Source organism: Macrobrachium rosenbergii, chromosome 32, assembly GCF_040412425.1.
Source record: "Macrobrachium rosenbergii isolate ZJJX-2024 chromosome 32, ASM4041242v1, whole genome shotgun sequence".
Lineage (NCBI taxonomy): Eukaryota > Metazoa > Arthropoda > Malacostraca > Decapoda > Palaemonidae > Macrobrachium > Macrobrachium rosenbergii.
Window position 1 is genome coordinate 12,447,871 of NC_089772.1, and position 25,375 is coordinate 12,473,245.

A 25,375-nucleotide genomic window follows, 5' to 3' on the forward strand; every position below is an offset into this window, starting at 1 on the left:
AAATCACAAGAAAGGTTTTGGAATGCAAAAGCAAATAAGTAGAAGGAGGAATTAATTCCCGAGAATCTGTATAGCGAGGGGTAAAATCTCAAAAGAGAATTCACTGCTTTTACTGAGCAGTCACTAAAAGGTGGATTCCATAGCTTTTGCAGCTCAAGTAATAAAACCCCATGGAAGGCTTCCACAGCCTTTGCAGCACAAAAAGAAGAAAATCATAATTAGGATTTTCACAGCTTTTGCCGTGCAAGGAATAAAACCTTAGGATGTTCACAGCTTTTGCTGTGCGAGGAATAAAACCAAAAAAGAAGACTTCCTCAGCCTTTGCAGCATAAAAAGAAAAAAACCATAGTTAGGATTTCCACAGCTTTTGCTGTGCAAGGAATAAAACCAAAATGGAAGACTTCCACAGCCTTTGCAGCACAAAAAGAAGAAAACCATAGTTAGGATTTCCACAGCTTTTGCTCTGCGAGGAAAAAAAAAAAAAAAAAACGAGGACGTTCCCAGCCTCTGCACTACAGAGCAAGGAATAGAATCAGACGTAAGATTTCCAATGATACTTATCACAGTGGCATATCCGTCTCCTTCCAACAGATTACTGGAAAATGACTGATATAAGGCGATCAAAATGAAATGGAATGGAATACTGGAATGGAAAAGTAAGAAAAGAACGAAAAAATGGGAAAGTCTGACGAAAATGAAACAAAGGCGAGACAAGGAACAAGCGGTGAGCGAAAACACAATGGTCAGTTTAATTTGTAAGAGAACAAGGGAAATGGATTAGACCCAGGTTACAGATAAAGGAGATAGGGTCGTTTTTCCTATGCCATTAACAAAGGCGAGGCGAGATTTCGGCTTACACTTTTCTATATATATGTATATATATGTGTACACATATATATATATGTGTGTGTATGCGTGTGTGTGTGTGTACACACATACACTGATACCGCATATGTTTGTGTACTTACAATATCATCAACATCATGAAAAACCATTTTCTAAAGAACAACAAACATATATAAAAATAAAATCAACTCTTTCAACATGCCCTGTCTGTCTGTATGTCTGTCTGGCCTGGGAAAATCCATCAGTGCGGGTGAAAAGAAAAGTGGATGTCAGTCAGCCGGGGAGAGAGAGAGAGAGAGAGAGAGATGGGTGATATGGGTGAGACGGGTGACGGGAGGCGTGGATGGGGATGATGTGTGTGTAATTGGTTAATGTATAATGGACAGGAAAGGGTTATATAGGATCTAAGTGGATAATATATAGAACAGACCCGGTCTAACTTATAGATGATATTTCTCTGTGGGAAGAGATGGAAGATTCTGCTCTCTCTCTCTCTCTCTCTCTCTCTCTCTCTCTCTCTCTCAACTTGTCTATTTGTCTATTTCCATCCCTGACAATAATGTTATCGTAATATTCTGTCAGTTATATGATGAATCTCTCTCTCTCTCTCTTGTCTCTTTCTCAACTTCCATCCCTGACAATAATGTTATACGTAATATTCTGTCTCTCTCATAAGAAGTTATATGATGAATAGCTCCTTCTCTCTCTCTCTCTCTCTCTCTCTCTATCAACTTGTCTATTTCCATCCCTGACAATAATGTTTTACATAATATTCTGTCTCTCTCATAAGAAGTTATATAATGAACAGCTCCTTCTCTCTCTCTCTCTCTCTCTCTCTCTCTCTCTCTCTCTCTCTCTCTGTCAGAATGAATTAAAGAACGGGACAGACATCTCGAGGAGTTGGATGGCTAAGAAATGGATTCTTTATGGTTAGGCGTTCTCTTAAATTGCCTCTCACGGTGGAGGCTAATTACTGGAATACTCTTTCATGAAGAATGTTATAAATTTCTTCATTTGGACTTTCATATTATTATTATTATTATTATTATTATTATTATTATTATTATAGTATAGTATTATTATTATCTTTATTATTACAAAATTATTATTTATGATATTAGCTATTATTAAATTCAGGAGCTTTCGAGGCCTGCTCATTCTTTAGTTTTCTAGCTGAAGAGGAGTAGTAGTAGTAGTAGTAGTAAAAGATTGTATTTTATTATTATTTTATTATTATTATTATTATTATTATTATTATTAGTAGTAGTAGTAGTAGTAGTAGTAGTAGTAGTAGTAGTAGTAAAAGATTATAGTAGTAGTAGTAGTAGTAGTTTGCTGCATCCTTATTCTGAAATAAGGAGAATAAATAATAAGACAATGGAAAGTAAAATGAACAGAAAATACCTAAAAATGAGAAAAAGATTAAAAAGTCAACGTTCACAATATATCTAATTATTTTCTTGCAAACAAAAAAATGTGTTAATAACAACGAACCCATACCAAAAGTAATTTGAAAGTTCTCGGACATTTTTCATGGGTACTATTCATCCAAATGGACGTGGAAATTAAACGCTCGATTTAGAATGTTTTCAGACTTTTTCCTCGAGACTTAAAAAAATGTAAAGGAAGACCAAACACGTGAGGCTAATCCCTGTTTGGTTCCGTGTTTTCAACTTACGTAAACTGAGATGGCTTTGTCTGTCCGTCCGCACTTTATTCTGTCCGTTCTCAGATTTTAAAAACTACTGAGGCTAGAGGGCTGTAAATTGGTATACTGATCATCCACCCTCCAGTCATCAAACTTACCCAATTGCAGCCTTCTAGCCTCAGTAGTTTTTATTTTATTGAAGGTTAAAGCTAGCCATAATCGTCCTTCTGGCAACGATATAGGACAGGCCACCACAGCCGGCTGAGAGTTTCACGGGCGGCGTCTCATGCAGCATTATACCGAAACCACCGAAAGATAGATCTATTTTCAGTGGCGTTGATTACTATACGCTGTGCAGAAAACTCGATTGCGCCGAAGAAACGTCGGGGCATTTTTTTACTTGTTCTTTTTATTACCCCCTCTGGTACTGCTTGAGTACCCCTAATTCATTACTGTAAAGTACAAGACCATCATCCATCCTCCTTTTACTCTCAATAACAGGTTTCCTTCGGAGCTGCTTCTCCGCCTGACGTTCGGCCGCCTGGGAACCGTTTTCGTTTTGGAGCCGAGGCTGTTCGTGGACGCCCTAATGCTCATGTCAGCCGGGAGATTAACTCCCCGAGGATGCGATGAGGAAGGTAAGTCTCAGGTGTAGGGACTTATGAAGATGGAGTGGCTCTAAAGTGGTAATGGGACTACTGACGGAGTGGCTGAAGAAGGCACAGAGTGGATGAGGTGAGGTGGGGAGTTCGACGTTGGGGAGGAGGAGGGATGATTCATTGTACAACGGTAAACGGAACGGAGGGAGAGAGAGAGAGAGAGAGAGAGAGAGAGAGAGAGAGAGAGATAAGGGTTGAAAAAGCATAATTTGGTTAATTTTCAGAACAGTGACAATCAATATAAAAGCCAAACAATACATTTTCATCCTTAAGAAAACAGTAAAATACACAATAAAAAATTCCATTACGAACTGATTATATTAATAAACATAAAAAATATTCAGAGACACTTGAATACCACAATCAAGGGTATTATACTATACTTATTATTCAGATTTTACACTGCAAGAAATTCAGATATATAATACATCAGTACATCACGCTAGAACTGTGTTCGATAACAGTATTTTATGCAAGTGAAAAACAGATAAATCGCATTTGTATTCATGGAAGTTTGGAAAATAATTAACGATTAAGCAATTAACTTCCTAGGAAAGATACTTACAAGCCATAAGAGCGTAAGGGTTCACTTTTGCAGTTCAGTTTAATAGACGCTTCACGACTGATTTAAAACGTCCGACGCACCCGTTCATATCATGCCTATCTATCTATCTATCTATCTATCTATCTATCTATATATATATATATATATATATATATATATATATATATATATATATATATGTATATATATATATATATATATATATATATATATATATATATATATATATATATATATATATATATATATATATATATATATATGCGCATGTGTGTTGGTTGGTAAGTCAGTATATTTGCACACAGACATATATTCCTCAAAGTACTGTTCCTAAACAATTATACCCGAATATTAAACTTAGTATTTATGACACTGTAAACTTGCTACGCAAACATAAATTCTTATTTATCCTCAACGCTTCCCTTGCTACCAAAGCAAGAGTCCAAAACAGCCCATCACCAGTCTACACGTTCTTTACAATCTCACACAGCGCCACGTTGGCCGAGCCTACTGGGCAGGTAGTGCGGTTGTTGATGGACGCTCCTCCTAGCACCAGAGTGGCAGCCCGCGGTGAAGCAAGCCCACGGAACTTTGTTTTCCAGTCTTTTTTTCGATTTGAACTGGGGATTTTGCGAACGCGCGCATCTAATACCAGAAAGGCCTCTGCAATGGAAGTGCTCCACGGTCGCAGGACCAAGTGGCTACGCGAATTAACTGAATTTCAAAGGGTGCAAAGTCCGGGTTCCAGGAACGAAAGGACGAGACTCATTGATCAAGTAGCTGTCGGATCTCGCTGACAGAAGCTCTCGCGCCTCTTCTTCAGGAAAAGGGACTTACGGCGTCAGGAATTAGGGGCGTTTATTCTACGGTGCCATCGGTGGCAGGGGCACGGAAGAAGCAATCGTTTGCTTAAGTGGCACGTCAGTGATAAGCTCTGCCAGTTATCTGTCTGCCAATGGGTTGCCACCGGTCAAAGGCCTCTCAAGTCGCCTGGCCTTAAAAGGCCGATTAGCAGCGACAGTGTCGACTGCCAAATCCTTTCTTTTACCCCCCACCCCGGCCCCCTCCGATCCAAGCCTTCCTCAGCAATGACGCAAATGGCTGAGTTTTTAAGATTTGTCGCCTATTTAGAATTCTGAACACCTTCGTCTGCATAAAGTAAAAGCTTTTGATGTAAATTAAGCGTTAACGTACAAAGAGTCATGTAACGTTTACAGGTCGATTTATTCAGGAGATCTTTCTTGAATTAGTCTTGAAATTTTGATAATTCTCTGAATTGTTAAAACAAAAAAATCCCCGACTAAAGAACTCCAGAGCAGAAATCCTTGTTCAGGCAATCTGATAAGATTCAGCAATAAAAAACTAGTAAATTTTTTTCTTGAGCCTCAAAATAACTTTGAAGTAGAGAATAATAAAAAAACTTGCAATTTTACTCAAATGGCTTTTCTTACATTTCACTTATTTTTTGGCATGATCTAATAAATCAATAAAAAAAAAGATAAACTCAGTCATTCTCACAGGAATTTTCAAAATACAAAATACGTAAAGTGTATAAAACGGTGAAAGGTCTGTTGCTCGCAACTTGTGAATTGGAACAAATAGACTTTCTGACACTATCATCAGTTGGAAAACCGAAGAAGCAAATTCCAAAGCCATAATTGCTGTGGTCATAAGAACTGGAAAGGTTTACAAGGAAATAACTCAAAACAGAATTAGAATAATTGTAAGCTTTTAAGCTTAATATTTTATAGATGTGAATTTTGAATACTCAATACGATTCTGAGTGAGAGAGGGACATCAATGTAAGGCAAATAAAAAGTAAATAAATTTTTAAAGAGAGGAAAATAAAAAAAAAAGTGGGGTTGGCTCACTTGCTCTTTTGATGGGCGCTACGTTTTTTTATTTTACTTTGTGAGCTAAATTCAAATTTGAAAAACTTGCAAGGAACGATATAAATACATTAACCAATAATTGCCGATAGAATACCTCATAGAATTCTAACTACGTTTGCAGTCTGAAAAAGACATTGTGTTTAATCTCTTCTATATCATACAATGAAAATCGAAAACCCCTTTTCCCTTCCTAAAATTCACGATTGAATTGTTTCGAGAAAATTTTCGTCTCGGGTGATTTTAGTTTTGTGTAAAAGAAAACTATTGTGCCAGCTTTGTCTGTCCGTCCGCACTTGATTCTGTCCTCCCTCAGATCTTAAAAACCACTGGGGCTAGAGGGCGTCAAATTGGTAGGTTAATCATCCACCCTCCTGTCATCAAAATAGCAAATTGCAGCCCTCTAGCCTCAGTAGTTTTTATTTTATTTGAGGTTAAAGTTAGCCATGATCGTGCGTCTGGCACCGCTACAGGACATGCCACCACCGAGCAGTCGCTGAAAGCTTCATGGGCCACGGGTCATACAGCTACACACTGTACAGAAAACTCGATTGCACAGAAGAAACTTCGGGGCATTTTTTACTTGTTTATAGTCTTCTTGTAACTCTTATCTTTGTTTGATATGTGATATTCTCCTACTCATTAACAAAAAAATCTTTCTTAGCATTATGGAAATTATCATTAATGAGATATTCATTAATGATACTGATCAATATCTGAGTATCTTCCTACACGTCATCTTATAGCCATTTGTTATTTACAGAGAGTATTGCATTTAGCTTCAGATCCTGCTATTAAATTAAAAAATAATAATGGATTCACCTTGGCGTAATGCAGTTTCCCATCCATAGTTACTTATTGTGGTGTACCATGAAACAGACTCAACAGTTTTTGGTTTATGTCTCAGATCAGAAATAAGACTTTTCCATACATTCTGAAGTTGGCATGAAGAAAATCACTTACAGAGATCAGCTGTTCTGTAATAAAAATCAAAATGTTACTTAGGATTTTTTAATAGAGCAACCTACCCTTTAACCAAAGATGCTACTTTTCAGAGAGGCAAAATTCTTTCATGCTCCTGGCAAGCATAACAGCGTGATGCTGAAACAACCTATTTCTTTTGATACTTTCCCAATGTCATTAGTCTTTTAAGTTGACAGACGCTATTGGTTATGTGCCAAAGGAAAATGAAATTGACGAGGATGACCAGTAATGCTAAAATCTTTACACGAAACTGTGAAAATAGACCTTCATACTGGTAATTTTCCATGATCATACAGCAATTCATTTCACTCAGTTATTCTGTTTCTCCAGTCTCTCTCTCTCTCTCTCTCTCTCTCTCTCTCTCTCTCTCTCTCTCAACAGACACTCAAACTTTAATTTTCCGTGATCACACGGCAAATATCTCGGGCAATTTATTTCACTCAGCTATTCTATTTTTATTTCACAAAACCATGACAACAGATATTCAAAATTGTAATTTTCCGTTTCATCCAGCAAAAAGATCAATTCCATTTTTCCAGTTATCTCTTTCTCATCCTCTCTCTCTCTCTCTCTCTCTCTCTCTCTCTCTCTCTCTCTCTCTCTCTCTCTCTGTCATTGTAACACGCAGGTGACCAGGACCTATTGCCACCCAACAAATCTTCTTATCTCACCGACCATCGCAAAACACTGTACAGATCCACTTATGGAGAGCTGGCCGGTCTACCGCCCGCCTTATGCACGCATACCTCAACTCTCCACTTTGTGTGCGTCCGTGTGTGCGTGTGTGTGTGTGTGTGTGTGTGTGTGTGTGTGTGTGTGTGTGTGTGTGTGTGTAGATGTATTCCTAAAGGAGAGATAAGTGAAAGAAGTTAATTTTTTTATTCGGTACTCATTTGATTAGCCAATATTTACCCTGGTAGCCTATCATTTGTTTATTTGACCGCTTGAAATATGCACAAAGACAAAGACAAATATATATATATATATATATATATATATATATATATATATATATATATATATATATATGTGTGTGTGTACATACATACATACATACACACATGTGTGAAAGTGGAAGAGAACTTATAAGCCTGTGCATATACTCACACACCTCAACATTATAGCTGTTCTGATTTATCACAGTGTTTTCCCTTCTACGTACCGCAATGAGAAAATACTAACGATCATGGCGTAACTTAAAATAAAGATTTATCATCCGTGCTTTTTTGCCATCTCTGTAAGAAAGAATTTATTTGTGAGTTCACAGGTTTCTTTCTTTGATTGACTTCTTCTTGTAAATCATTCAGCTGTTCCTGCGTCGAAACTTTTGGCAATTATCCCGTTTTCCGTTATCCGTTCTTTTGCCTGAAAAGACACTTGATGATGGAAAAATGGTTATTTCCTATCCAGCGCATCTCTTTGCGTTATATTCTTCATCATAAGAACTCTACAACTTGGTATTCTGCTTTACAAGATCTAAGAAAGTTCCCAATACTGAATAGCGATGTCAATAATACAATCAAAAACCGAATTGGGGTTTCATCACAAAGACGAAGTCTAGAGAAATCTTCCAGTTATTTAGTACAGAAAAAAAAGAAAAGTCTCTAAATCTGAAATATATCAATCGATGTGGGTTTGTTGGAAATCCATGATACCTCTGTTCATTAGTTTGCAATGTGTTACAGTACGGCTCGAGAATTTTTTTGCTTTTAATCTATGTACCCGTCATACATTTCCGAGACCCACTTCCTGTTCAATACTCGATGCCCAAATGTATGTATGTATGCATTTCAGGTATCTGAAATAAAAGACTGAATTCGGATTTTTGTTATACATTGCAAGGGGCTTGACTGAGAATTTTATTGCCTCCGTGAATATTCACGCTGAATTCGGATTTTTGTTATTCATTGCAAGGGGCTTGACTGAGAATTTTATTGCCTCCGTAAATATTCACGCTGTTGCATAGCAATACTGCATTAATTACGCCACCACGAAGCACTGTAGGTGAATCCGCCACTGGACTGAAAGCATATGTTTCAAGCAGCATCTTCTTGAACAAACATTTACAAAGTCACGCCCTTACACACACACACACACACAAACATAAACAAACACACACACACATACACTTCCCACACTCAAAGCTTCCCCGGGCAAGTATTGTCACTGTACAAACAGACAAACACATTTAGTGTCTAGATGTGTTTTGGATTATAAGAAAGCGAAGGCTAAGAGAGTGTGCTAACCCCTACGATCGTTCAGGTGTTGTACACAGATAGCCTAACATGGAGGGGGAACCTCGGGGATAAGATCGCCAATACATACTCCGCTGGTCAGCTGAGATACAACACTTCTCTCAGCCGGGGTGGAAGGAGAGAGAGAGAGAGAGAGAGAGAGAGAGAGAGAGAGAGAGAGAGAGAGAGAGAGAGAGAGAAGTTTAATAATCGGTATAGTTTTATGTAAGTGGACAGCAGTCCCTTAAATGGTTTTGTAACATCGCAAATTTTTCCGATAGATTTTGGATTTTTATTTTGATAACTTTTCAGTATCACTGATTGCTGTCTGTAAAGGAATGGCGCGCTTCTTTTACAAAGAACTATTAACGAATCAGTTCACGATAATGAGAGAGAGAGAGAGAGAGAGAGAGAGAGAGAGAGAGAGAGAGAGAGAGAGAGAGAGAGAGAGAGAGAGAGAGAGTGTTCTTGGGAACATTGGGAATGATGAAGGAAATGGGATATATATATATATATATATATATATATATATATATATATATATATATATATATATATATATATATATATATATATATATATATATATATATATATATATATATATATATACATTTTGACTGGATAACCCCATAACGCATATTCAGCCATTTCTTCATTCGTGTAATCTTATGCTTGTGCGGGTGTATTTTGTATTTTGTTCTCTAAAGTATCTCAAAATTTCATGAAGAGAAAAGTCAATTTATCCCAAAGATACAAATGTCTCATTCAGATGACGATCTGGATGAGCCGTTCGTATAGTTTTAAATGCCGCATCTCCGATAAATCACAACGTCACCGAACAGATATTACGATGTACTCACATATTTGTTGAAAGCGGGTGTTACGTGATCTCAGCGCGTTATGTAATTCTTGCCAACTCGTCACCTGGAGCAAAAGGAGGAACAAATTAGTTTGAATGAAAAACTCTACTGCTATTAATTAACATAATTCGGGTAGTTTGAAGAAAAGAAACAGTAATATCAGGACGGAAAATAAAGAACAAGAATTTGTGGATGGACAGCAAGTTGACAGGATGGTGGCCGGTAAGTCAAGAAAAAGTCACAAGAAAAAGTCACAATTTTGGCTAGAGGAAAAAAGTCACAGGAAAAAAAAGTCACATTCATTTACAGTCTTTTATTTACGTTTATACGGAAATCCCCGACGGGCTTGTACTAAACACGCCGCAAAGGTCAAAACCCTTGGGGGTCACTATCTAATAAAGATTAATGTGACTTTTTTCCCGTGACTTTTTCCTGTGACATTTTTTAACTGGATTCGACAGGACAACCTACCCGAATCTCAGTCTTCAGCCCAGCGGAAGTTTGAGATATCCTGGTAGTTATTTGCAACATACAACGCCACATGCAAGGAGAAGTGTCTTAAAATGCCCAGTTATGAAATAATAATAATAAAAAAAAAAAAACTGAACATCTCAGAAGGCTGGATAGGAAACGAAAGTAGTAAGAAGGACGTCATTAAAGGAATAAAGGAAATCTGTAGAACAGTGGTTCTTAACTTGGAAGTGCGCCTCCCCTAGGGGGGGGCGTCAACAATTTCCATGGTTGGGGGCGAGCCTTAGGAAAAATTAAAAATTCTCTAATTGTATTCGTTATTCTCTTAACAAGAGTCGCTAAGAAGCAAAGTCAAGTATCTCACTAATTCATTCCTAAAACAATAGAAACACCCATTCTCTTTTTTTTTTTTATTTTCCTTTAAATCTGGGAGGGAACTTTACTCATAGCTGCAAGGGGCCGTGCGGGGGGTGGGGGACGGGGGCGTGGAGGCAAGGACCAAGTCTTAGAGGGGGCGTGGTAATAAAAAGGTTAAGAACCACTTCTGTAGAAGTTAAGTACTTAATTATACTGTAAGGGAGATACATTTCCCAAGAGGCTATTTCACCACGGAACTTGGAGGAAATTTGTCACTGCAAAAAAGGAGAGAAGTTATTTTTACGCCATTGTTATAGTAGAAATAACCAGTATCCATCATAAAAGTAGCGAAGATGCCAAAATACTGGATAGTAGCAAAATACTAGCCAAATAATCTATACCAATAAAACCCGAGTGGATATATCTTGTTTGTCCTCCCCGGGTGGTAGCGGGGTAGGTAGGGGATCGGGAAGGTAGGGGAGACATGACACATCCACCCTCCTCCCGTAAACCTGTTGGTCCGCCCCGGGTGGGGGTGGGGTAGGTAGGGGATCTGGAGGGTAGGGGAGACATGCCAGGCAGCGCCAGGTTCCAGCGCAGCGTAGCGCGGGTCATCAAGCTCGTAATGGATATAATCGAGAAACTACCTTCTCTGACATGAAGATTACAAGGTCTTACATGACCTGGTGGTCTTTTTCCTGGGCATCGTTCAGCTGTTAAGGCTTTCGTAAAAATAGCTAATTACTTTATTCGCACCATCTTTTTTTATACTTACGACATCAAAAGCATTCATAACATCTCAGAAAATTATCTAATGTAATATAAGTAATGATTGAATGATGTAGCGTTCACCTGAACATTTACCTTTATAAACAAAATATTAAAAAAATAAGTTTTTCCCATCGTCTCTCCCTAGAAAATGTGAATAATGGCAAACGCAGGATGAAGTAGGATTCGCAGAGAGCACCGAATCCTACGCTGGGGGATGCTATCGAGCCCTTGATTCCCGGGAAACAAAGTGTGTTAAATGTAAACGGCGATTAGGATAATTTATACCCGGTCGCGAGGCGACAAGGTCCACGTCATGTCATGAACGAAGAACATATCTTAGACGTGTCAAGAACGCGTAGGCAAACAGGTCCGAGACACGCCAAGAGCCGCGGCCGGGCGCGACACGGTGGCGCGGATGTCTCCTACTCGCCATTGTGATGTCACGTGACCTGTGCCACACAAGTCAACGTTTTTGCGTCCTCATAATATAAGAAGAAGATAAGAGGAGAGAAAAAGTACCAAAGCCCATTTTACGAAATGCTTTGAAGTGTGTGTTTTAATGAAGTAAATATGTGTGTAAGTATACTGTATGACTGAATCATGAAAGTATGGAACGTGATGAATATATATATATATATATATATATATATATATATATATATATATATATATATATATATATATATAAAACGACAAAATCCATGAAGGAAAGAGTGCAAAGTAAAGGACAAGAAGTCGAAAGGCCTTGCAGTACTCCACTGTTTCTCTTTCCTTTGAGGATTTTGTATTTATATATATATATATATATATATATATATATATATATATATATATATATATATATATATATATATATATATATATATTATTTCTGATTATGTGGGATTAGGAATTCGATTCGTTTCAATGCTCGCTGCTTCTTCTATTCATTCGTCGAAGATATGGATTTTACTATTCATCGAAATATATTTAATAGAATTTCCCACGAGTATTGATTAGTGTCTTCATAAGTCGATTTTCTTAGTTGTTATATTAGTATTTAATTCTTCAAAAAATTTTGCAGTTCCTTGAAACAGTTCTAGATCTGCTCTTATTTTCTGTCCGAGTTCCAAATCTTAGAAACTACTGAGGCTAGAGGCTGCAAATTGGTATGTTGATCATCCACCCTCCAATCATCAAACATACCAAATTGCAGCCCTCTAGTCTCAGTGTTTTTTATTTTACTTAAGGTTAAAGTTAGCCATGATCGTGCATCTGGCGACGATATATGCCACCACCGGCCCGTGGTTAAAGTTTCATGGGCCGCGGCTCATAAAGCATATTACCGAGAACACCGAGAGACAGATCTATTTTCGGTGGCCTTGATTATACGGTGTACAGGAAACTCGGCTGCGCCGGAGAAACTTTGGCGCATTTTCGAACTTTTGTATATATAGTCGTCTGATTTGAGACTTTATTTAAAACTTTGCTCAATAGAGCTTTGATCTTTAGTTTTCTTCAATAACCTCTCCAGAGCGGCCTCTAGTTCCCAATGTTTAATTGCTGAAGAACACATTTGTAGTTTTCCATACCTCCGTGATTGGGGTTTCTGACGCTGGGAAACGGAGTCTATGAAAATGCAGTTCTAATGGCAGCGATCTTTCCCATCTCTTGTTTGTGTACAATATATAAACCTTTTGCGCAATAAATGTAACTTGCAACACAACATAATTTTCTGCTTGCATTTAAAGGAGTTAAGATAACTTTTTGAGGTCCATTTTATATCGTCATTCATGCCAGGGAGATATTCGTCCTGTTAAGTACCACTTGTAATACAAATTCCCTTTTTCACTTTCCTCCTGTGTAGTAATAATTCAGGAGCCACTGGTCTCATTAATAAACAAAACTTGAATGCGCTGATTCCACTTTGAGTACGCGTCGTCTAACTTCGCCATTTAAGAATAGGACTACTGAAGATTTTTTTTTTTTTTTTTTGTAGCCTTCTCCAGCAACAGATGGGGGAGGCTACCTCTCGCCTATACTTGTCGGCGGCCGGTAATAACGTCACAGGAAAAAAGTCACAGGAAAAAAAAGTCATATTAATTTATGGTGGCCGGTAACAAAGTCAAATGGGGAAAAAATTCACAATATTTCTTGGGGGGTCATTATCTTTTTGATATTGACAGTCTTTTGTTTATGTTTTTACGGCAATCCCCAACAACGGGCTTGTACTAAACACGCCGCAAAGGTGGATGCATACCGAGGTAAAACCCTTGGGGGTCACTATCTAGGAAAGATTGACTTTTACCTGTGGCTTTTTTTTCGGTGACTTTCTTTTCCGTGACTTCTTTTTTTACCTGGATTCTACTTGTACTGGGAGCTTTCTCCTCTTCTTGCCAAGCTGTAGAACGCCTTTAACTCTGTCCTATACTCCAGTAACCATCACCCCACCGGAGAAAAATCTCTTGGCTCAGCCCTCTGAGAGCTGGGAAACCTGCCTCCTTTACTGTGCAGGCTGTGCAGGCTCTAGTCTCTCAGGTTCCCTTGGACTAATCTCTCGCTAATTGAGGTAATAAGAAGGCCTAATAAGTCCGTCAATAAGATCCTTATTTACTGTACCTCCTCTCATATTCTCTTTCTTCCACCTTACTTTCCACCCTCTCCTAGTGCAACTGCGAGGTTTTCATCCTCTTGCACCTTTCAACCTTTATACCTTTCAATTTCCGTTTCAGCGCTGAATGACCTCGTAGGTCCGAGTCCATAGCCTTTGGCCTAAATTCTATATTCAACTCAACTCAATAAGATCCTTATTGCTTCTGCATCCACGTGAATTATCCTTTCTTTTAGCAAAACAGTGGGAGATGAAGAGTAATAATAACAAAGGGTGTTTAGAGGAAAAAAGATTTTCTTAGTTATTTGTCGTTAAAAGTTGCATTCCAGAAAGCATTTAGGCATCCTCCGAGGCTTTGGGTTCACAGCTGTTCCTTCTGTCTATCTATCTATCTACCTATCTTCCTCTGTTCCTCCTTCTCCTCCTCTTCTTCTTCAGAACCTCCCAAACACGTCACAGACAACAGTCGGGCAGTTAGGGCATAGCATGGTGCCGGCATCCTGCCGAAGAGTCCTGTTGGGCGCTAACTACCCCCTGAGTGTGTGTGCGTTTGTGTGCGAAGGAGGACGTCACAGAGGATATATATGAAGGTGTAGTACTTTATTTTTGCATAATATATCTGATTGTAATTCAGCCGAAGTTTAAGCCGTCGTTACTTACATGTTTTCGGACGCGGTTCCTGCAAAGCATTATCGGGGTTCTTCTTTCAAGTAGCCGAAAGGCTTGATTGATGTCGATCGTCGACAACTTCGGCTGGGCTGAATTGCCTTCATAAAATGGCGAGGGTTACAGTGCGCGGATCCGCTTTTGATTTATTGGAGTGTCTTTCATTCGTGAGTATATATTATCCGCTATAAACGGGGTACTGGTGGTAATGGCGAAAGTATTAATCCTGCCTTGGGAGGTGAGTGGAATCTGAAGCTAAGTATGTACAGAACTTAAAAGCATCTTATTTGATGGGTTTTTTTTTTTTCCTGTCTCTCTCTCTCTCTCTCTCTCTCTCTCTCTCTCTCTCTCTCTCTCTCTCTCTCTCTCTCTCTCTCTTCTATACTTACTTTCCTAACAATGGCCATTATTAGTATCGTAAGCTCATTTCGGTTTTTTGATACCAATGTCTATGTTTAAATAGCAATAAATATTGTAATCATTACCCCCCAGCACCCAGTTGAAACAAAACAACGAATAAAATTTTATATTAAAGGCAACAACTCACTGATTTAATATTACAAACTGAAAATATATTTCCTAATAAAATATTTACAGTACCAAGAGAAATAAATCTTCATGTCAATTTTCTCAGACAATAATATTCATCATATACTTATACCTGTCAGATTTCCTTGATGTAGATAACGTCTCAAAAGCATCATAAAAATAATAACTGAAAATGATGATAATGAGAATAATGATGGTAGTGCTTCATAAAAATCAAGTAAAAAATGCGCCGAAGTTTCTTTGGTGCAATCGAGTTTTCTGTACAGCCGCTACAGCGTATAATCAAGGCCACTGAAAATGGATCTATTTTTCGGTGGTCTCAGTATAATGCTTTATGAACCGCGGCCCATGAAACTTTAACCACGGCCAGGTGGTGGCCTATCCTATATCGTTGCCAGAAACACGATCATGGCTAACTTTAACCATAAATAAAACAAAAACTACTGAAGAGGCTAGAGGGCTGCAATTTGGCATGTTTGATGATTGGAGGGTGGATGTTCAACATATCAATTTGCAGCCCTCTAGCCTCAGTAGTATTTAGAAAATTGAAAACATTCTTTGAATGAATCGATCAAATCGATTTTTTATCTGGCATTTTTGTGTTGTGTTTAATCTGAATCAGTCCTAAAACTTTGCTGTTAAACAATAATAATATTTTTATTCAAAATTCTTGCAGGAGAAGTCTCCGTGTCGTAGGTGCTGGGATAATCTTGTGGGAACCCGCTGTTTACAATGAACAATTAATTAACCATTCAAAACATGCTTGGGGATGTGAGAGTTTGCGCGCGCGCTCGCGCTCACACGCGTTTGTCCGTTTGTGCGCGCATGCGTAGCGAAAGAAGCCGGCTCTCCTTGTTAAGCGTGTTAAACCCCGTAAACATCCCCTTGATGAAGCGTGACAGCAACATGACAATTCCTCACATGAGGCAGACGAGAAGCAATGCCACTCCCATTCCAACGCCTACGCCGAAACGGTAGGAGCAGGAAGCTGAGAATTCTACCTGGCAGAATGTCTTTCAATGGGGGAACAACAGGACTCTCCGACCGCCCGGCTGCTTGTACGTTGCAAAGTCCTTATTTCTTCCAAGTGTAAAGCTATGGATTAATCCGGCTAAGGCGATGTTTTGCGGAAAACCCACGTCCGCATGATAAGGGAGGGCGGGGGGGTGGGGGTCTCCTGCGAGGTGACAGCGTCCGGTAGCAACGCTGAGGAGTGAACTCCCTGGGTCCAGAGCGAATTGAAAAAGGCCCTGAGCTTATGGAGTCGAATAGAGGACGTCGCTGAATATATTATAATCTAAGAGTTATTTTAGAGGTGTCTGTTCGTAAGCTAGTGACATTAGTTTCAAAATTACACTCTCTTCCTCCTTTGTGTATAAATAGGCTGCATGAAATTGGTAAACTTTTAAGTAATTTCGGTCTGTAAAAGAAAACTATTGTGACGGCTTTGTCTGTCCGCCCCCAATATATTCTGTCCGCCTTGAGATCTTAAAAACTGTTGATCATCCGAGGACCCTCCAATCATTCCAGTCATATACCAAATTGCAGCCCTCTAGCCTCAGTAGTTTTGATTTTATTTAAGGTTAAATTTAGCCATAATCATGCATCTGGCAAACAATATAGGACAGACCCCCACCAGTCCGTGGTTAAAGTTTCATGGACGGCGGCTCATACAGCATTATACCAAAACCTCAAAAAAAAAAAAAACTATTTTCGGTGGCCTTGATTGTACTATGTACAGAAAACTCGATTGCGCCAAAGAGGCTGGTGCTTTCTTTACTTGTTTACTCTGATTACGGCCTATCCTCTTTTAATATCGGCCGAACTTCTGAAATTATTTGACAGTTTTCATCTAAATCTATTTGATCTCTTTATGAACGAACTATGAAAGGTAATTGACGATACTCCAGCCGTGTCATTTAAGAAAAAAGAAAATATATCTTCATTCTTTTCTCGTTTTTAGCTCAGTACTTCCCTGTATAAAACAAAAAAAAAATGTAAAGGAGTGAAAATTATATGATAAGAGTGATTATCTCGTATCTAAATATAGGAGAAATATTTAGGTCTGTTTATACAAGTGATGTGAAGGCAAGCTGATATCCTTATGAAAAAGAGATGAACGAGGAACGGAATTGAGAAATAACGAGTAAAAAATGCGCCGCTACAGTGTATATTCAAGGCCACCGAAATCAGATCTATCTTTCGGTGGTCTCGGTATAATGCTGTACGAGCCGCGTCCCATGAAACTTTAACCGCGGCGCGGTGGTGGCCTTTCCTATACCGCTGACAAAAGCACGATCATGGCTAACTTTAACCTTGAATGAAATGAAAACTACTAAGGCTAGAGGACTGCAATTTGGTATGTTTGATGATTGGAGGGTGGATGATCAAGCAGCCCTCTAGACTCAGTAGTTTATTGATCTAAGGGCAGACAGAAAAATGCCGGCACAGTAGTTTTCTTTTACAGAAAACTAAAAAATGTATAGAACCTTCTGGTCACTTCTAGCAGACATAGTGTTAACAGTCACAATGACCTCTTAATCCTTCTGACACTTTCGGGTTTTGCTGTCATACACTGAGGTTACCAGTAAGATTCGAATAAGTGGTAATCCCTGTTTCAATAGCATGGTGGGTTCGAATTCTGCCACAGGAGTCAAACACGCCTACACTGTCAAGAATGAGGTTGCCACTATGTAAGTGAACCAAGTGGTAGCCTCAGCATTTCTAGGATAGTGGGTTCGAACTTTACCTCTTTTGTTTCTTATCTGGATTCAAAGGTTTGTAGGGTTAAGCACATCCAATAACCAATAACTCAAAATTCATCCAAATTTGTGTTGAGAGAAAGAGATTCATTCTTCAGTCAATTTTACATCAAAGTTTTTCGTAAGTAGTTGCTCCGTAAAACGATGATTTGGTTTAATTTCAACGTGAAAGTAAGAATGAATAATTATGGGTTTTATTGGGGCATTTTTGACGTCCCCGTTTACCTCGGCTACGGGGAATTTGACCAACTTTTCGTGTGGATTGTCACTGGAAGATTTCCATATTAATGATGGACGACTTTTTATTTCTCTCGTATATTTACGTTATTTGTCAATTGTCGTTAGTTTCTTGCGTTCTTGCTCATGCTCATTTCGTCTGTCTGTCTGTCTGTCTGTCTGTCTTGGCGAATCAAATCAAAACAGAATTTCCCCTTGAGTCTTCTTCTTCTTTATATCTATCCTTAGCCTTCTTGTTCCCTTTCCGTTAGCATAAACACAAAGAAATTCTCATTCGCATCTCTCTGTCTGTCTCTGTCTCTATCTATTTTCTCTCTTCCTGGCTTTCTCTCTCTCTCTCTCTCTCTCTCTCTCTCTCTCTCTCTCTCCCCGCCTGATGATGGGGGTGTCAGGAGAAGGCGGCACCCCGGGGAGAGGAAATTCTTCACAAGGGTGATCTTAGGTCCAATCATGGCGGGGAGATAGGCTATGTACGTCCCGATGGCTGGGGGTTGGGGGTGCCCCCCGGGGGGTGGTTGGGGGTGCCTGGGGGGGTTAGGGAGGGGGATGAGGGGGTCGTCTTCAGAATGGATGGTTGGAAAATGACTCAGCATCTGCCGTGACGGGATCAAACTCTGAGGGGGGAAGCTGAGAGATGCGGAGAGGAAGAAGTGGAAGGGCCAATGAAGAGAAATGGGCGTTTAATGGAGAGAGAGAGAGAGAGAGAGAGAGAGAGAGAGAGAGAGACGATAAATTAATAAAAAAACCTTATCAAAACCGACAGCCCCCGCGAGGACCTTCGAACAATGACGAATGGGGCCATACAAGCGACGAAACCCAGAGCGAACTAGAGAGAGGAAATGCACAAACGGAAATCCAAAACGTAAAGCAAAAACACACCCGAAAAACTATAAAAAGAGAAAATATAAATAAATACAAAGAGAAAACGGAGACAATGAACTGACTGGCCGTAAAACCGTAAACGTCTCTCCGATCACCTTGAAGCTCTCGCAGAGTGCGCAGTTTTGACTCCCTGCGCAGAAAAGCGCCGGGAGAAAATAAAAGGGGGAAAATCAACAGCAAAACATCCGCCGTCGGGTATTATGAAAATTAAAGAGTAACGTTTATGCATATCTCACCGAAATCAGCGTCAGAGAAACTTTGCAGCGTAAAGTTTATTAAGGAAACTGTGCAATCGAGCGGAAAGATAAATTGATAGAGGGGGTGGGGGGTGTGGGGGGCAGAGAAAAGAATAAACATTGTAGATTCCTCGGGGAGACAACTTATGCATTTGAACAGATTTGGGAGGATTTGACGATGATAGATGCTTAATGGGGAGGTCCGCCGGGCAATTTGTGTGGGGAAAAACTGTTGGGGTAAAACACTGCATGAAGATTTTTTTTTTTTTTTTTTATCATTTTGACTACGATAAAAAACAAGTAAAAAATGCGGCGATGTTTCCTCGGCGTAATCGAGTTTTCTGTATAGTTACAAAATGAGGTAAAGAAAGCAAAAAGGAAGCAACAAGTCAAAAGAAAAGATAGAAAAGAGAGAGAAAAGAAATTAGAGATAGAAATGTCAGTCGGAAACAACAGGCATCAGGAACTGAGAAATGCACGGACATTCATGTTCTCTTTCTTGAAGGGACAGTGAAAGTGGAGAAAGATGACAAACGAAATATTCTGCAAAGAAAATGTTTGGAAGAGAATAAAGGTTGCGGAAAACTTATAGTGAAAATACGACGATATATATGAGCGGTCCTCCGCTTCGTCAGAAATATGCGTAGACAAAAAATATGCACCAACAGTAAAGTAAATTTAAATACTCAATAAACAAACGATTAGCAAAATAAATATGCGGCAAATAGGCGAAAGCGGTTGTTGAAGAAGGGCATAACTCGCCTTGACATGGCGCTGAAAATAATAGATGTTATACATCACGCCGAAGGAGGAATCGACGAGCATCAATTAATTGCTTAAACATCCGTTGCCCCGAAGAAAGTAAACAATGGGTGTACTGTGGAATTACCCGTATCTCCGCCATCGATCGGGCGGTTAATTTATCGAGTCCGAAACCTTGTGTGATGCTGAGATCAAACTGTCTACCGTCTTGGGATTCTGGTGCTTGCTCTCTGCAGTAACAAACCTCTGAAACTGCTTTGATTATTCAACAAACTTTTGTGATTTTTCAATGCTAGATTAGAGAAGGAAAATGAGGAATAACTTTACAATAATTTCTTAGCAGGGTGAGAAATTTTGATCTAAGTTTTATAAGATGAAGGAATTGGAAATATTTCCGCTTACTAAGAATCAGAGAGGTGGCTTACTTACTGCTAATGTGCTTGGTTCTTTAAAGCGGTGCATTATTGGTATACCAAAAGTACAGACAACACTTTATAATCACATTTATAGACATCAAAGAAATCCACGTCCATATGTCCATATGTAACACATTATGTAATGTACAGCGCACAAAGCGAACGCACGCAGGGAAAGAATACTCAAAGCTTCACTTCAAATGCTGAATTATGAAAGAAAAGATATAATACAGAGGAGGTATGTATCTTGTACATGCTTAAGACTATTATACCATGAAGTCCAGCACAAGAGCAATACCATTCTGGAAACTGAAGAGGTGTAGGAGGAAGGGGTTTGGGGAGGAGGAGGAGGAGGAGGAGGAGGAGGAGGAGGAGGAGGAGGAGGAGGAGGAGGAGGAGGAGGAGGAGAATATCAATGGGTGAAGTCAAAAAAAAAAAAGGAAGAAAGAGAGAAAGAACGAGAGGGCAACAAAGAGCTTTTCTTAAAGTTTTTTTTTTCGTCGAATAGTGTCTTTCTCTGTCTGTCCGCATATATGTATGTATGTATGTATGTATGTACGTATATGTGTGCCTGAACTCGAGTGTGCGTATCACCATGGAGGAGGTGGTAGGTGCACGTTACCAGCGACTTTTCTGAATGGTCTAAATGATGTGAACATGCTAAGCATATGTAATGATGGCCGATGGATGAGTAAGCGAAGGCGCAGGGGCCACTGGCAGCCATCTCTTCCTCTTTCTTTCTTACTCTACTTGAGAAGATTTCTTTTTTCCATTTACTTTTTTCTATTATTTTATTTTTAGTTTTCTGAAAAGAAAACTATTGTGCCGGCTTTGTCTGTCCGGCCGCACTTTATTGTGTCCGCACATTTTCTGTCCGCCCTCAGATCTTAAAAACTACTGAGGCTAGAGGGCTGCAAATTGGTATGTTGATCATCCACCCTCCAATCATCAAACGTACCAAATTGCAGCCCTCTAGCCGCAGTAGTTTTTATTTTATTTAAGGTTAAATTTAGCCTTGATCGTGCATCTTGCAACGCAACAAAGCAGGCCACCACGGCTGGCTGAGAGTTTCATGGGCCGCGGCTCATACGGCATTATACCGAGGCCACCGAAAGATCGATCTATTTTCGGTGGCCTTGCTTATGTGCTGTACAGAAAACTCGATTGCGCCGAAGAAACTCCGGCTCATTTTTTACTTGTTTTTAAGGAAATAGCAGTGTTGGAAGTAAATCTCTGCCTTCAGATTGGTTTAAGGTACAACAAGTTTCTCTAATGAAATATTTAGTTCAAGTTGATGGTTATGCATGCAAGATGTTATGTGAATGCTAATGCATGTATGCGCATCTGCATACGCTGGCAAACGTTGTATAAGGAAGGAAAACGGACCTGTTCATAAGACCTGTACATAAAATGTAGGCAATGAAGGGAAGAATATCCCCAAGTGGATTATATGTTTGTTCCTTTACAATCACCAACAGTCACATTGTTATTCCAGTGAGAGACCTGGAATATAAAAAAAAGTAAAAAATGAGGCGACGTTTCTTTGGCGCGATCGAATTTTTTGTACAGCCACGGCCCATGAAACTCTCAGCCGCGGCCCATGAAACTCCTCACCCACAGCCCGGAGGTGGCCTGTGTTGCTGGTACTAATAGCGGTGCCAGACTTGCGACTGTGGGCAACTTTAACCTTAAATAAAATAAAAACTACAGAGGCCACAGGGCTACAATTTGGGCAAGTTTGATGACTGGAGGGTGGATGATCAACATACCAATTTGCAGCCCTCTAGCCTCGGTAGTTTTTCAGATCTGAGGGTGGACAGAAAAAGTGCGGACAGACAGACAAAGCCATCTCAATAGTTTTCTTTTACAGAACACTAAAAAAGTATTCTATCGTTCCTTGTGGTGGGAATCACTTAACAGCCAGGTATAGAATATATCTTAGGATAGGGCACATATGCTGAGAAATGTATGCTAATTGCAAAGATGGCTATAAAGCCAGGGTGTTCATAGGAGAAATCTTTAATTATTATTATTATTAATATTTCAGTAGATGAAACCTATTCACCTGGGACAAGCACACCAAAGGGGCCACTGACTTGAAATTCAAGCTTCCAAACCGCAGACCCCGCACTGCTGCAGTAACCGATCATGATACTGAGCCAGTGATTTTCCATCGCCCTGGGGGAGGCGCGAACACCGCGACATCTGAATGGCATACCACGACACTAACCAGCATACCAGCGGACCAGCTTAAACGTCCAAAACAGTAAGAGTGTCAGAGCAAGATAAAGGCGAGTACTGCAATATCTGTTGTTGATAATTCTCCATACTGGTGTATGAATCCGCCGATAACGAGCGGGCGTTTCGTAATTGGATTTCCTTGAAACAGCAATTAGGGGAAGGATGGGGCAGCCACTTTTATTTTTATTTGCCCAGGGTCGACAGCTTTTAGGAAGGCGGCTCGCTGGTTAAGATTATGTACACACTTTGTGAGTTTTCTTATCTTTTAGATCATTTCACGTATTTCAGTACAAACCTGAAGTCTTTCAACATTATTCCGTTCTGTTTTGTTTGCAGGGATTCTGACAGTAAATAAGCACACAGTATAACAGTACCTGCGTTCCTCAGTGTCTGGTTGACGTAATATATATATATATATATATATATATATATATATATATATATATATATATATATATATATATATATATATATATATATATTTATATACCTATTATACATGTATATATATACATATATGTGTATATATATATGTATATGTATACATGTGTGTGTGTGTGTTTGTCTTTGATCTTCTGACTGGCGGAGATGAACAAAATCAGGCTTGGCCAGTAAGTGGCTGGGTGAACAAGATGAGGCAGCCCCCATATAACCCCAGTAGCCAACCTTATTGGACAAGGACACGAGATTGCCATTGTTCCTTCATCAAAACCTTAAACAAGTAAAGCATGCGCCGAAGAAACTTCGGCACAATCGAGTTTTCTGTACAGCTCATAAATCAAGGCCACCGAGATAGATCTATCTTTCGGTGGTCTCGGTAAAATGCTGTATGAGCCGTTGCCATAACCACGGCCCGGCAGTGGCATGTCCTATATCATTGCCAGAAGTTCAATTATGGCTAGCCTTAACCTTAAATAAAGTAAAAACTACTAAGGCTAGGGGGCTGCAATTTGGTATGTTTGATGACAGGAGGGTGGGTGATCAACGTACCAAGTTGAAACCCTCTAGCCTCAGTGGTTTTTAAGATCTGAGCGAGGACGGACAGACAAAGCCATCTCAACAGTTTTCTTCTACAGAAAACTGAAGGGAAGAGTCTGCAGCATTCTCCTTTAAGGGCAAAGGGCCGAGACCTTTGTGTTTATGTTTTTAGAATATTCAAAGCAGGCAGACTCCTTAGCGCAGACGGACTATCAATCAGAAAGGAAGCCATTTTTCTCTCCTTGCGGCGGAGCATTTAATATATTGCAAGTTCATCTGTGCGTACCGCGAGACTCTCCCATTTCGCTAATGACGAACTTTAATGATGAATTGATGACGTCACAATAACTAATGGCCTCAAAGGCCCCATAGTCCTCGCCTAACATATTCCAAAGTGACCCCTTAATATATCAACATCAGTCGTTAGTGACACAAGGCGGTCTTGCTATTGGAAGAGATGATGAAGTGCTCCTTCTTCTTCTTCTTCTTCTTCTTCTTCTTCCCTTATACATTTTTTGTATTTTGCTCACGCCAGGGATCTTCACTTAATATACAGATTTTAATAAATAGATCTACAATTAGATGGCAATCATTCTTCTTCTTCTTCTTCTTCTTCTTCTTCTTCTTCTTCTTCTTCTTCTTCTTCTTCTTCTTCTTCTTCTTCTTCTTCCCATTTTTATATGGGGTCGCCGTGATGCCTTCTTTTGAAGGACTTTGATTTGGCTTTGGGGTAGACTTTGTAGTCCCGATCGGCTGCCCTGCCTGACATCGCTTAGACCCGGTATTGTGTACATGTATTGTGTACATGTATTGTACCAGTTCACCGGCTCTCTTTCTCCCAGCAGCGAGGAGTTGTTACGCGGTGAGGTCGACAGTCGAGACGTGTGAGGTGTCTTATGTTTTTAGATGTTGGAGTGGCTTCGTTTGTTCCACTTAGAGAAAATGGCGTGTTCATGCAGTGAATAAACCGCGCGAAAACAGTTATCCACTTCCATTAATACTGATGTAAGGATTTGGAAGAAACGACACGTTCAAGATTTTGCAAATAAGACGACATCCATCGTAAGCTCAAGTCTTAGATAAAAACATCCAGATAACCCGTCCATCAGTCTTCGCATAAAAACGGGACTTCGTCGAGAGATGCGTAGCGAAGGCCAATGTAACTCTTGAATCGAAGTGAATAGAGATTTTAGGCCAAAGGCCAAGCACTAGGACCAATGAGGTCATTCAGCGCTGAAACGGAAATTGACAGTAAAAGTTTGAAAGGTGTAACAGGAGGAAAACCTCAAAGCAGTTGCACTACTAATCAGTTGTTAGGAGAGGCTGGAAAGTAAGATGGAAGGAAGAGAATATGAAAGGAGGTACAGTAAAAGGAACGAAAGGGGTTGCAGCTAGGGCCCGAAGGCACGCTGCAAGGAACCTTAAGTAACGCCTACAGTGCACCGCATGAGGTGCACTGATGGCACTAGGCAATCATAAGGCATTTGCAGACACCTGAGGGTGTGTCATCCACATCCAAATGCCTCTCAATTTGTGAAATTCAAAAATCAAATTTTCCATCGAGCAGTCATTTTTCGAGAGCCCAAATGCTCTCTCTGAATATTTATAATTTATTTTCATTGTCCAAAATTACTTTCGAGAAGGAACCCCATGAATATTTATCTATGATAGCAGGATGTGTCCTGGAAATGTTAGAATATAGGGTAAGATCGAAGTGATATGTTGCATATCACATAATCATTTGCAGTTAAATAAATATTCTTAATTTTT

At 39.6% G+C, this 25,375-nt stretch overlaps 1 protein-coding gene across 2 annotated transcripts in view; it reads right to left on the reverse strand.

The window, feature by feature from the left end:
* Positions 1-25,375, reverse strand: part of LOC136855697 (caspase Dronc-like) — a 429,110-nt gene that overhangs the window by 138,996 nt on the left and 264,739 nt on the right. For both annotated transcript variants that reach the window (XM_067133013.1, XM_067133011.1), the window contains exon 3: positions 9,688-9,751. The gene's annotated coding sequence lies outside the window, so the exon portion shown is untranslated. The remainder of the gene's footprint in view (positions 1-9,687; positions 9,752-25,375) is intronic.